Raw genomic sequence first — 13,600 nt, 5'->3', positions numbered from 1 at the left:
TGGCGGGGAGAGAGCAAGAGATGGGGGGAAGAGATGGGGGCAGGGAGACACGGGGCAGGGTGGGGGAGAGAGATGGGGAGCGTAATTGGGGGCGAGAGAGTGAGAGATGGGGAGGGAGAGAGATGGAGGGAAGTGGGAAGAGAGACGCTGTGGCAGGGTGGGGCGGGGGGGGGGAGAGTCGGGGAGAGAGAGATGGGGTAGGGAGATAGAGAGAGAGACGCTAGGGGAGAGAGAGAGATGCGGGGAGAGAGATGTGAGGCGAGAGAGAAGTGGGGTGGGGGCGAGAGAGAGAGAGATAGGGGGAAGAGGGCGAGATGGAGGGGGAGAGAAATGGGGAAATGGAGGGGAGAGACAGATGGGGAGGAGAGAGATGGGGTGAATGACAAGGGGGGACAGAGATGGTGGAGAGAGATATGGGGGGAAATGGGGGGAGAGAGATGGAGGGGGAGAAGAATGGTGGGGGCAGGGAGAGAAGGGGGAAAATGGGGGGAGAGAGAAAGATGGGGGGAGAGAGAGACGTGGTGGGGTTGGGGAGAGAGAGATGGGGAAGAAAGATGGGGGCAGAGAGATGAGGTGGAAGAGAGAAATGGGGCAGGGGGCGGGAGAGGGCGGAGAAGAGAGAGATGGGGGTGGGCAGAGATAGGGGAGAGAGACAGGGGCAGAGGGTGAGGGAGAGAGGAGGGGGTGAGATGATGTGGGGGAGTGGGACATGGGGGGGGAGAAAGAGATGGGGAAAATGGGGGAGGAGAGAGAAAGAGATGGGGGAGAGAGACGTGGCGGGGTGGGAGAGAGAGATGGGGGCAAGAGAGGCGCGGGGTGGGGATGAGAGAGGGTGAGGGAGAGAGATGGTGAAGGGGAGAGAGATGGGAGAGAGATGGGGTGGAGGAGAGATGGGGAAAATGGAGGGAGGGACAGTGTCACGGGGGGGAGAGAGACACGGGGGGAGACAGAGGTGGGGCAGAGGGAGATGGAGGGAGAGACAGATGGGGAGGGGGAGATGGGTGGGAAAGAGATTGGGGGCGAGAGGGACGCAGAGCGGGTGGGAGCGAGAGATGGGGGGGCGGAGAGAGAGACGGAGGCAGGGTGTGATAGAGAGATGGAGGGGGGAACAGATGGGGGGAGAGAAAGTGATGGAGGAGGGAGAGATGGAGGGGAGAGATGGGGTAAGAGAGATGCAGGGCGAGAGAGTCATGGGGCAGGGAGTGAGAGAGAGAGAAAGGGGAAGAGAGAGTGATGGAGGGGAGAGAGATGGGGAGTGAGAAAGTGATGGAGGAGGGAGAGATGGGGTAAGAGAGATGCAGGGCGAGAGAGTCATGGGGCAGGGAGTGAGAGAGAGAGAAAGGGGAAGAGAGAGTGATGGAGGGGAGAGAGATGGGGAGTGAGATTGGGGGCAAGAGAGATACGGGACAGGGGCAAGAGAGAGAGAGATGGGGAGGGGAGAGAGAGAAGAGTGGAAAATGGGGTGTGGAGAGAGATGGGGGAAATTTGGGGGGAGAGAGATGGGGAGAGAGATGGGGGGAAATTGGGGGAGAGGGAGATGAGGGAGAGAGAGATGGGGGCATGAGAAACATGGGGCGAGAGAGAGAGATGGGGGTGCGAGAGAGAGCTGGGGAGGAAATGGGTGGGAGAGGGGAGAGAGAGCTGGGGAGGGAGAGATGGGGAGAGAGATGAGAGATGGGGGGGAAATGGAGGGAGAGAGATGGGGGAGAAAGGGATGGGGGAAATGGGTGGGAAGAGAGATGGTGGAGAAAGGGATGGGGGGGAAGAGAGATGTGGGTGAAAGAGAGGTGGGGGGAGAGAGAGAGACGGGGAGAGAGACGGGGCAGGGGGGTGAGAGAGAGATGGGGAGAGAGACGGGGGGACAGGGGGTGAGAGAGAGATGGGGAGAGAGACGGGGGACAGGGGGTGAGAGAGAGATGGAGAGGGAGGCAGATGGGAGAGAGAGATTGGTGGCGAGAGAGAGAAATGGGGAAAAGAGAGAGGTGGCGAGGGAGCGAGATGGTGTGGCGGCGAGATTGGGGCGAGATGGGCAGAATATCTGGGGGGGGAGAGGGAGAGAGATTGGGGAGGGAGTGAGATCGAGGGAGAGAGGGAGGGTAAGAGATGGGGGAGAGAGAGCGAGTGGGGGAAGAGAGAGAAGGGGGAAAATGGGGCACGGAGAGGGAGAGATAGGAGAGAGATGGGGGGAGAGAGATGGGGGAAGAGAGAGAGATGGGGGTGTGGAGAGGGAGAGAGAGAGACAGGGGGGAGAGAGATGGGTGGGAGAGAGAGATAGCGAGAGGGAGGGAGATGGGAGGGAGAGAAGGAGATGGGGGAGCGAGAGAGATTTGGGGGCAGAGAGGAGGCGAGTGAGAAAGATGAGGGGGAAGAGAGCGCTTGGGGGAGAGAGAAGGGGGGAGATGGGGGGAGAAGGGGATGGGGCAGAGAGATGGAGGGGGAGAGAGAGCCGCGGGGCGCGGTGGAGAGAGAGAGAGAGAGAGAGAGAGATGGGAGCAGAGAGGAGGGGGGAGAGAGAGATTGGGGGGTGTGGAGAGATGGGGGGAGGGGAGAGAGAGGGAGACGCGGGGTGGGGGGGGAGAGACGCGTGGCGGGGCGATGGTGGGGGTGAGAGAAATGGGAGAGAGACACCCCGGGCGGGTGGGAGAGAGAGAGGGGGGGAGAGAGAGTCGAAGGGGGAGAGAGACCTTGGGCAGAGGGGCAGGAAAATAGAGAGAGATGATCGGGGAGAGAGGGGGGGAAATGGGGGGGGAGAGAGATGGGGGGGAGAGGGGAGAGAGATGGGGGGGAGAGGGAGAGATGAGGGGCAGAGAGATGGAAGCGGAAAGATGGGGGTGAGAGACGAGGGGAGAGGGAGACGGGGAGGGTGTGGAGAGAGAGAGAGAGAGAGAGAGATGTGGAGTGGGGGAGAGTGAGTTGGTGGTGTGGAGAGGGGGGGAGAGGGATGTGGGGCATAGTGGAGAGAGAGAGACGTGGGAGAGAGAGGAGCGGAGAGAGGGGGGAGAGAGAGATTTGGGGGAGAGAGACTGGGATGGAGAGAGATTGAGATGTGTGGCGGGTTGGGGGAGAGAGACGGGGCTAGAGAGAGAGAGAGAGAGAGAGACGGGATGGAGAGATGAGGTGCAGAGAGATGGGGGGAGGAGGAGAGATGCCGAAGAGGGGCGAGAGAGAGATGGGGGCAGAGAGATGGGGGGGTGAGAGGGGGGGATAGAGAGAGAGAGATGGGGTGAAGAGAGATGAAGGGCAGAGAGACGGGGGAGAGAGATGGGGAAGAGTGGCGAGAGAGAGAGAAATGGGGGGAGAGAGATGGGGGAAAAGAGAGGGTTGTGGATGTTGAGTGGGGGGAGAGATGGGGGAGGATAGAGAGAGAGATGGGGGAGAGACGCAGGGCGTGGTGGAGAGGAAGAGAGACGTGAGGCAGGGTGGGGGAGAGAGAGGTGGGGAGGGAGAGATGGGGGTGAGAGATACATGGGGGGAGAGAGACGGGGGGCAGGGGGCCAAGAGAGCGAGAGACTGGGGCGAAGAGAGAAAGATGGAAGGGGGAGAGAGATGGGGGTGGAGAGTGAGATAGGCGAGAGAGTGATGGGGGAGAGAGGCACGGGGGGGGAGAGAGACAAGGGGGTGGGAGAGAGATGGGGGTAAGAGATATGGGGTGGAGAGAGAGACGCGGAACAGAGACGGAGGGAGAGACACGGGGCAGGGGCGGGCAAGAGAGAGATGGTGGAGTGAGATGTACAATATACATCAATGATTTAGATGAAGGAATTGAGTGTAATATCTCCAGGTTTGCATACGACACTAAGCTGGGTGGTGGTATAAGCTGTGAGGGGGACACTAAGAGGCTGCAGGGTGACTTGGACAGGTTAGGTGAGTGGGCAAATGCATGGCAGATGCAGTATAATGTGGATAAATGTGAGGTTATCCACTTTGGGGGCAAAAATGCAAAGGCAGAATATTATCTGAATGGTGACAGATTAGGAAAAGGGGAGGTGCAACGAGACCTGGGTGTCATGGTACATCAGTCATTGAAAGTGGGCATGCAGGTACAGCAGGCAGTGAAGAAGGCAAATAGTATGTTGGCCTTCATAGCTAGGGGATTTGAGTATAGGAGCAGGGAGGTCTTACTGCAGTTGTACAGGGCCTTGGTGAGGCCTCACCTGGAATATTGTGTTCAGTTTTGGTCTCCTAATCTGAGGAAGGACATTATTGCTATCAGTGAGAGAGTTGTTAACCTGTGGAATTCCCTACCGCAGAGAGTTGTTGAGGCCAGTTCATTAGATATATTCAAGAGGGAGTTAGATATGGCCTTTACGGTTAAAGGGATCAAGGGGTATGAAATCAAGAAAGGGGTACTGAGGTGAATGATCAACCATGATCTTATTGAATGGTGGTGCAGGCTCGAAGGGCCGAATGGCCTACTCCTGCATCTATTTTCTATGTTTCTATGGGGGGGAGAGAGAGTTGGCGTGTGTGGAAAAGGAGAGACAGAGGGCAGGGGCGGGGCGGGGCAGTGGGGGGGGAGAAAGAGAGACGTGGGGTGGGGGGGCAAGAAAGAGACATGGGGGGATGGGGGAAGGGGGAGAGAGAGACTGAGATTGGGAGGGAGAGAGACGGGGTGATGGAGAGGAAAAGAGACGGGTGGTAGGGAGGGGAATGGAGAGAGAGAGAGAGATGTGGGGGAGATAGAGATGGGGGCAGGGAGAGAGAGGGGGAAGAAGAGAGACGGGGGGGCGGAGAGGGAGGGGGGAGAGAGAGAGATGGATGGAGAAGGAGAGGGAGAGAGAGATGGGGAGGAGAGAGAGAGATGGGTGGAGAGAATGTAAGTGGTTTGCTCGGGCGTACTGAAACACACCTCCTACTACAAGATCTGCACGATAGGGATTACTATGGACAGATCAGGCATGGACAACGTTTTTCGGGCTCAACTGTATAGTGTTTAATAAAGTTCAACCGCACCACGAGTAAAACAGGCCACAGTGGTATAATACAGTACATAGGTACAATCCTGGCTTGACCAACAAGCCCCTGCCATGTCACGTTACCACGGCCTAACATATAATATAGAGTACACAAGAAAATAACCTTCCCAGACTAAACCCCTGTGGTTTGGCTAGGACATACAACGCCCCTTAACACAGCTAAGTGATCTTAAGGATGTGTAAGTGTGGACAATGTTCAGCCCGATTGCCCATGGACTTGCTTGCAGCTTCTTCCCGTACAGCGTGGTTTCTGGTTCTGTACCGGCGATGCAGTATTCCAGTCCCAGTTTGAGTTGTGGTCCGTATTGGGGTGAAGAGGAAGGCTCAGCTATTCCTGATGTTCCGTCTTTCCGTCATGTGCGGAATGCTCGTTTCTTCCGCTCTCTCTAACCCAGGGGGCACTGGGCAGTGATCAGGAGCAGGAACCCTGGCTGATTCCCCCTCTCTCTCTAACCCAGGGGTCACTGGGCAGTGATCAGGAGCAGGAACCCTGGCTGATTCCCCCTCTCTCTATCCCAGGGGTCACTGGACAGTGATCAGGAGCAGGAACCCTGGCTGATTTCCCCTCTCTCTATCCCAGGAGTCACTGGACAGTGATCAGGAGCAGGAACCCTGGCTGATTTCCCCTCTCTCTATCCCAGGGGTTACTGGGCAGTGATCAGGAGCAGGAACCCTGGCTGATTTCCCCTCTCTCTATCCCAGGGGTTACTGGGCAGTGATCAGGAGCAGGAACTCTAGAACATATTCACACGAGGCATATACTGCAGACAAGGTCACTCTGTAACCTGCATCTTTATTCCCCGGACCAAGGAGTGCTGAGCCTGCGTGGAACCTCCCTTTAAGTACCTGGCTGACCAGGTAAGGAGCGTCTCCCACAAGTTCACCCCCTGTGGGCAAGGTGTATATTTCACAGTTGTATACAGTGTACAGTGGTGTTACATATTGGTTACAGTTATGTGAAGGTTACAAACATGACATCACCTCCCCCTAATGTCTTTGGGTCAAAGATTGAGTCTTTCAGGCGGTCGACGCTCTCTCGTGGAGCACCGCAGTTGTGGCTCTGGTGGTTGAGCCGTGACACGCGTCTCTGTCGCCTGAGTTGGTTCCGGCCTGTCCGGGCTGGCCGCAGGGACTGTGCATGCTGTTGACTGTCCTTGTTGCTCGTTCACTGGCAGTGGTGTGGTTGACATCCCATGGTCTATTTCAGGTTCCTCAGTGTCCATGCTGAACCTTTTCTTTACCTGGTCCAGATGTTTGCGGCATATCTGCCCATTGTTTAGTCTGACCACTATGACCCTATTCCTCTCTTTACCAATTACGGTGCCCTCAAGCCACTTGGGTCCTAGTGCATGGTTAAGCACAACCGGGTCATCCATTTCTCTACACCTCCCCCTTGAGTTTCAATCATGGCACTCGGTTTGGGACTGCCGCTTGCCCTCAACAATGTCTGCCAGGCTTGGGTGAATGAGGGACAGCCGCGTTTTGAGCGTGTGTTTCATGAGGAGTTCCGGCAGAACTCCCGTGAGCGAGTGCGGGTGGGACCTATAGGCCAGCAGGAGGCGCGATAGGCGGTACTGAAGAGAGGATCCCTGGATACGGAGCATGCCTTGTTTTATGACTTGGACCGCACGTTCTGCCTGGCCATTGGAAGCCGGCTTGAACGGCGTCGTCTGGACGTGTTTAATGCCATTACCCGACATAAACTCCTGGAATTCATGGCTGGTGAAACACAGGCCATTGTTGGTCCGAATGGCTGGCAAGCCATGGGTCGCGCAAACAGTGCGTAGACTCTCCACGGTGATGGATGTCGTGCACGAGTTTAATATGATGCACTCGATCCATTTCGAGTATGCATCGACTGCAATCAAGAAAATTTTTCCCATGAACGGCCCCACATAGTCCACGTGGATGGGTGACCATGGCCTGGTGGGCCAGGGCCACGGGCTGAGCGGGGCCTCCCTGGGGGCATTGCCCAGCTGGGCACACATCGTGCACCTGTGAACCCAGTGTTCCAGGTCTGAGTCAATCCCCGGCCACCATACATGTGACCGGGCAATGGCCTTCATTAGCACGATGCCAGGGTGCTCGCTGTGGAGTTCCCTGATGAAAGCTTCCCTTCCTTTCTGGCGCATGACTACCCGGCTGCCCCATAGCAGGCAGTCGGCTTGGATGGAGAGCTCATCCATCCATTTCTGAAACGATCTGACCTCCTCGGGGCAGGCTCCGTGTGCGGGCACCCAATCCCCCGTCAGGACACATTTCTTTATCATGGATAGGAGGGGATCTCTGTTGGTCCAGAGTTTGATCTGGTGGGCTGTGATGGGGGAGCCTGCGCTGTCAAAAACCTCAACGGCCATGACCATCTCAGCGCTTTGCTCTGCTGCCCCCTCGGTGGTGGCCAGTGGAAGCCTGCTGTCAGCGCAAATTTCGGTGCTGTATGGTGTAGTCATACGCAGCCAGCGTGAGAGCCCAGCACTGTATGCGAGCTGACGCATTGGCATTGACGACCTTGCTGTCGGACAACAGGGATGTTTACGGCTTGTCATCCATTTCTAACTCGAACAGTCTGCCGAAAAGATACTGGTGCATCTTTTTCACACCATAAATGCTTCCTTTTCAAATATGCCGTACCCACGCTCTGCCTGGGAGAACGACCTGGAGGCATAAGTCACTGGTTGTAGTCGGCCGTCGTCATTTCCCTGCTGCAACACACATCCAACCCCGTATGATGGTGCATCGCACGTTAAAACTAATTTTTTACATGGGTCATACAAAGTTAACAGTTTGTTCGAACAAAGCAGGTTCCGCGCCCTGTTGAAAGCCCGTTCCTGACAGTCCCCCCAGAACCAGTCACAACCCTTACGCAGGAGCACATGTAATGGCTCCAACAATGTGCTTAAGTTAGGCAGGAAGTTCCCGAAATAGTTCAAAAGTCCCAGGAACGATCGCAACTCCGATGTGTTGCCAGGCCGGGGCGCTCGACGGATTCGGTAGGCCGGATCCCGTCTGCGGCAACCCTCCTGCCCAAAAACTCGACCTCTGGGGCCAAAAGCACACACTTGGCCTTTTTCAGCCGCAGGCCTACCCGGTCCAGTCGGCGTAGAACCTCCTCCAGGTTGTGGAGGTGTTCCTCGGTGTCTCGACCCGTTATAAGGATGTCGTCTTGGAATACGATTGTGCCAGAAATGGATTTAGGCAAGCTTTCCATGTTCCTCTGAAAGATAGCTGCCGCCGAACGAATGCCAAACGGACACCTGTTGTAGATGAATAGTCCCTTGTGCGTCGTGATGGTGGTCAGAAGCTTGGATTCTTCAGCCAGTTCCTGAGTCATTTAGGCCGAGGTGAGGTCCAACTTAGTGAACAGCTTGCCACCTGCCAACGTGGCAAAAAGGTCCTCTGCTCTCGGGAGCGGGTATTGGTCCTGCAGCGACACTTGGTTGATGGTGGCTTTGTAGTCTCCACAAATCCTGATCGAGCCATCCGCTTTAAGGACAGGAACGGTGGGACTTGCCCAGTCACTGAATTCAACGGGCGAAATTATGCCCTCTCTGAGCAGCCTGCCCAATTCACTCTCAATTTTCTCATGCATCACATACGGCATCGCTCTGGCTTTGTGGTGCACTGGTCTGGCATCCGGAGTGATGCGTATCACTACTTTGGTGCCCTTGAACGTTCCGACACCGGATTGAAACAGTGACCCGAATTTTTGTAGGACCTGCGAGCATGAACTTCGCTCCACAGACGAAATGGCGTGCACATCTCCCCATTTCCAGTTCATCCCGGCTAGCCAGCTCCTTCCAAAAAGCGTGGGGCCATTTCCCGGAACAATCCAGAGTGGCAAGCGGTTCTGTGATCCATTGTGTGTTACCATCAGGTTTGCACTGCCCAGCACTGATTTCTTTGGTGTACGTGCATAGCTGCATGTCAATGCGTTCCAGTTTTGGCCTGCTAGCTCTGTGTGGCCATAGTCTCTCAAATTGTTGGACGCTCATGAGGGACTGGCTGGCTCCCGTATCCAGCTCCATGCGCACCGGGATGCCATTCAATAAAACTTTCCTCATCATGGGTGGCGTTTTGGTGTATGAGCTGCGGACGTCAGCCACATGAACCCTCTGAACCTCAGCATCCATGGCTTTGCCCCAGGCATCATCCTGCATTGCAGACCCCTCGTCTGATTCCTCTGTTTCATAGATTAGCCCCGCTGCAGCCTTTTTGCACATTCTAGCCAAATGTCCTCTGGCATTACAATTCCTAGAAACATAGAAACATAGAAAATAGGTGCAGGAGTAGGCCATTCGGCCCTTCTAGCCTGCACCGCCATTCAATGAGTTCATGGCTGAACATGCAACTTCAGTACCCCATTCCTGCTTTCTCGCCATACCCCTTGATCCCCCTAGTAGTAAGGACTACATCTAACTCCTTTTTGAATATATTTAGTGAATTGGCCTCAACAACTTCCTGTGGCCACAGGTTCACCACTCTCTGGGTGAAGAAGTTTCTCCTCATCTCGGTCCTAAATGGCTTACCCCTTATCCTTAGACTGTGACCCCTGGTTCTGGACTTCCCCAACATTGGGAACATTCTTCCTGCATCTAACCTGTCTAAACCTGTCAGAATTTTAAACGTTTCTATGAGATCCCCTCTCATTCTTCTGAACTCCAGTGAATACAAGCCCAGTTGATCCAGTCTTTCTTGATATGTCAGTCCTGCCATCTCGGGAATCAGTCTGGTGAACCTTCGCTGCACTCCCTCAATAGCAAGAATGTCCTTCCTCAAGTTAGGGGACCAAAACTGTACACAATACTCCAGGTGTGGCCTCACCAAGGCCCTGTACAACTGCAGTAACACCTCCCTGCCCCTGTACTCAAATCCCCTTGCTATGAAGGCCAACATGCCATTTGCTTTCTTAACCGCCTGCTGTACCTGCATGCCAACCTTCAATGACTGATGTACCATGACACCCAGGTCTCGTTGCACCTCCCCTTTTCCTAATCTGTCACCATTCAGATAATAGTCTGTCTCTCTGTTTTTACCACCAAAGTGGATCACCTCACATTTATCCACATTATACTTCATCTGCCATTTGCCCACTCACCTAACCTATCCAAGTCACTCTGCAGCCTCATAGCAGGTGAACTGCTGGAACTTGCAGCTTTTAGCAGTATGTCTACCCCCCGCATCTCCAACATTGGCTGAGATTGTTGTTCACAAAGGGGCTGTTACCAGGCATTCCTCTCTGATTGTCCCCTTGGTTGTTTCTAAGCACTCTGTTGGTGAGTGTCAATGGTCCCATCACGGGACGCATTATTCCTCTTGATGGCGTGAACTGTCGATCCTCCTGCCATTGTCTCTGTCACTTTCCCACACTAGAGCCTGTGGCTGCCTGAGTGGTGTCGAATTGCCCTTGCCTGCCTGTGAGGTTCTGTATCACTTTTACAACATTAACTCCCTGGTTCATCGCAACGTTAAAACCAGGGCTGCTTGCGTAAATTATCTTGGTCTCCTCTTCCCCCGCCAAGAAGGTCTGAGCTATCAAAGCTGCCCTTTCCAAAGTCAATGAGCTTCCTGAAAATACCGGCATGACTAACGCCCTCAATGAAAAAATCCCTTAACATCTCCCCACTGCAGGCGTCTGTGAACTTACAGAAGCTGGCCAAACGCCTCAGGTCTGCAATGAAGTCCGAGATGTTTTGCCCTTCCCGACGCCGGTGTGTGTAGAACCGGTGCCGGGCCATGTGTACGCTGCTCACCGGTTTCAGATGTTCGCTGATCAGCTGGCTGAGCTCTTCGAAGGACTTGTCGGCCGGCTTGAGAGGTGCGAGCAGGTCTGTCGTCAGCGCGTACCCGCAGCGTGTCAGTAGATGCGCCCTCCGCTTGTCAGCCGCTTCCACTCCCAGCCAGTCCTTTGTGACAAAGGTCTGCTGGAGTCGCTCCACAAAATCGTCCCAGTCCTCACCCACACAGTAACGTTCCTCTGTGCTACCGGTGACCATCCTTGTGGTTCAGTGATTCCCATTTCTCGTCGCCAGATGTAGAGTTCTCAACTCTAGAACATATTTACACGAGGCATATACTGCAGACAAGGTCACTCTGTGACCTGCACCTTTATTCCCCGGACCAAGGAGTGCCGAGCCTGCGTGGAACCTCCCTTTAAGTACCTGGCTGACCAGGTAAGGAGTGTCTCCCACAGGTTCACCCCCTGTGGTCAAGGTGTGTATTTCACAGTTGTATACAGTGTATAGTGGTGTTACATATTGGTTACAGTCATGTGAAGGTTACAAACATGACAGCAACCCTGGCTGATTTCCCCTCTCTCTAACCCAGGGGTCACTGGGCAGTGATCAGGAGCAGGAACCCTGGCTGATTTCCCCTCTCCTTAGATAGGTTAAGCGAATGGGCTAAGGCTTGGCAGAAGGAATACAATGTCAGAAAATGTGAGGTCATCCACCTTGGGAAAAAAAACAGTAAAAGGGAATATTATTTGAATGGGGAGAAATTACAACATGCTGCAGTGCAGAGGGACCTGGGGGTCCTTGTGCATGAATCCCAAAAAGCTAGTTTGCAGGTGCAGCAGGTAATCAGGAAGGCGAATGGAATGTTGGCCTTCATTGCGAGAGGGATGGAGTACAAAAGCAGGGAGGTCCTGCTGCAACTGTACAGGGTATTGGTGAGGCCGCACCTGGAGTACTGCGTGCAGTTTTGGTCACCTTACTTAAGGAAGAATATACTAGCTTTGGAGGGGGTACAGAGATGATTCACTAGGCTGAGTCCGGAGATGAGGGGGTTACCTTATGATGATAGATTGAGTAGACTGGGTCTTTACTCGTTGGAGTTCAGAAGGATGAGGGGTGATCTTATAGAAACATTTAAAATAATGAAAGGGATAGACAAGATAGAGGCAGAGAGGTTGTTTCCACTAGTCGGGGAGACTAGAACTAGGGGGCACAGCCTCAAAATACGGGAGAGCCAATTTAAAACCGAGTTGAGAAGGAATTTCTTCTCCCAGAGGGTTGTGAATCTGTGGAATTCTCTGCCCAAGGAAGCAGTTGAGGCTAGCTCATTGAATGTATTCAAATCACAGATAGATAGATTTTTAACCAATAATGGAATTAAGGGTTATGGGGAGCGGGCGGGTAAGTGGAGCTGAGTCCACAGCCAGATCAGCCATGATCTTATTGAATGGCGGAGCAGGCTCGAGGGGCTAGATGGCCTACTGCTGTTCCTAATTCTTATGTTCTTATGTTCTCTCTCTAACCCAGGGGTTACTGGGCAGTGATCAGGAGCAGGAACCCTGGCTGATTTCCCCTCTCTCTCTATCCCAGGGGTTACTGGGCAGTGATCAGGAGCAGGAACCCTGGCTGATTTCCCACCTCTCTCTAATCCAGATGTTACTGGGAAATTTCCGATAAATCCAAAAGTTGGGGATGAAATGTGATCCATTTTATCATCAGGATCACTTTCTTCCGCCAGTTCCACTGTGCTCTCCGTACTCTTTACCCCCGTCTGAGTTCCTGACTTCCCCCTCTCCACGCCCCCCACCCCTCCCCGGTGATGGACCTCCTCCCACGGAGCTGTGGAGTTCTGCGCATGTGCGGCCTCGGTAACAGCATGCATGTGCAAAAAGGGCGGGGTAGGCCGAGCACATGTGCAGTTAGATACCAAGATGTTGGTGCAGGCAGGCTGGGCAGGCCACATAGTTCCCATGCCAGACACGAGACTCCCCAAGCAAATGCTCTATGCGGAGCTCCTTCACGGCAAACGAGCCAAAGGTGGGCAGCGGAAACGTTACAAGGACACCCTCAAAGCCTCCCTGATAAAGTGCGACATCCCCACTGACAGCTGGGAGACCCTGGCCAAAGACCGCCCTAAGTGGAGAAAGTGCATCCGGGAGGGCATTGAGCACCTCGAGTCTCATCGCCGAGAGCGTGAAGAGGTCAGGCGCAGGCAGCGGAAGGAGCGTGCGGTAAACCAGTCCCACACACCCCTTCCCTTGACGACTATCTGTTCCAGCTGTGACAGGATCTGTGGCTCTCGTATTGGACTGTTCAGCCACCAAAGAACTCACTTCAGGCGTGGAAACAAGTCTTCCTCGATTCGGAGGGGCTGCTTATGATGATGATGGTTGCTGGAGATAATCACTGTGCTAAAATAAAGCCAAGACTGAGGTTTTAAACCAAGTGTCTGTCTATAATGGTTTATGTTTGAAAATAATAGCAACTGATTATTTCTTACCAAATCTCTTGACTTTTTGTTTGTCTCTTGAGTTTTGAGACGCTGGGATGGCTTTACTGCAACCGAGTGTCTCGCTAGACCACGTCAGAGGGCAGTTAAGAGTCAACCGCATCGCTGTGGGTCTGGAGTCACATATAGGCCAGACCGGGTAAGGGCGGCAGATTTCCTTCCCCAAAGGACATCAGTGAACCAGATGGGTTTTTACTGCAATCCGACAGATTCACTTTTACTGACATCAGATTTTCTAACTGTGAATTCAAATTGTCAACAGTGGGATTTGACTCACGACCTCGGGATTACTGATCCAGCGTTATTATTAGTCTTGTAATAGATTTAGGACATTAACATTCCCTGTTTGGATGTATGGAAACTTCACACCAATGACAGCTCAG

Source organism: Pristiophorus japonicus, chromosome 13 (assembly GCF_044704955.1).
Source record: "Pristiophorus japonicus isolate sPriJap1 chromosome 13, sPriJap1.hap1, whole genome shotgun sequence".
Classification (NCBI taxonomy): Eukaryota; Metazoa; Chordata; class Chondrichthyes; family Pristiophoridae; genus Pristiophorus; species Pristiophorus japonicus.
This window is presented reverse-complemented; position numbering follows the sequence as displayed.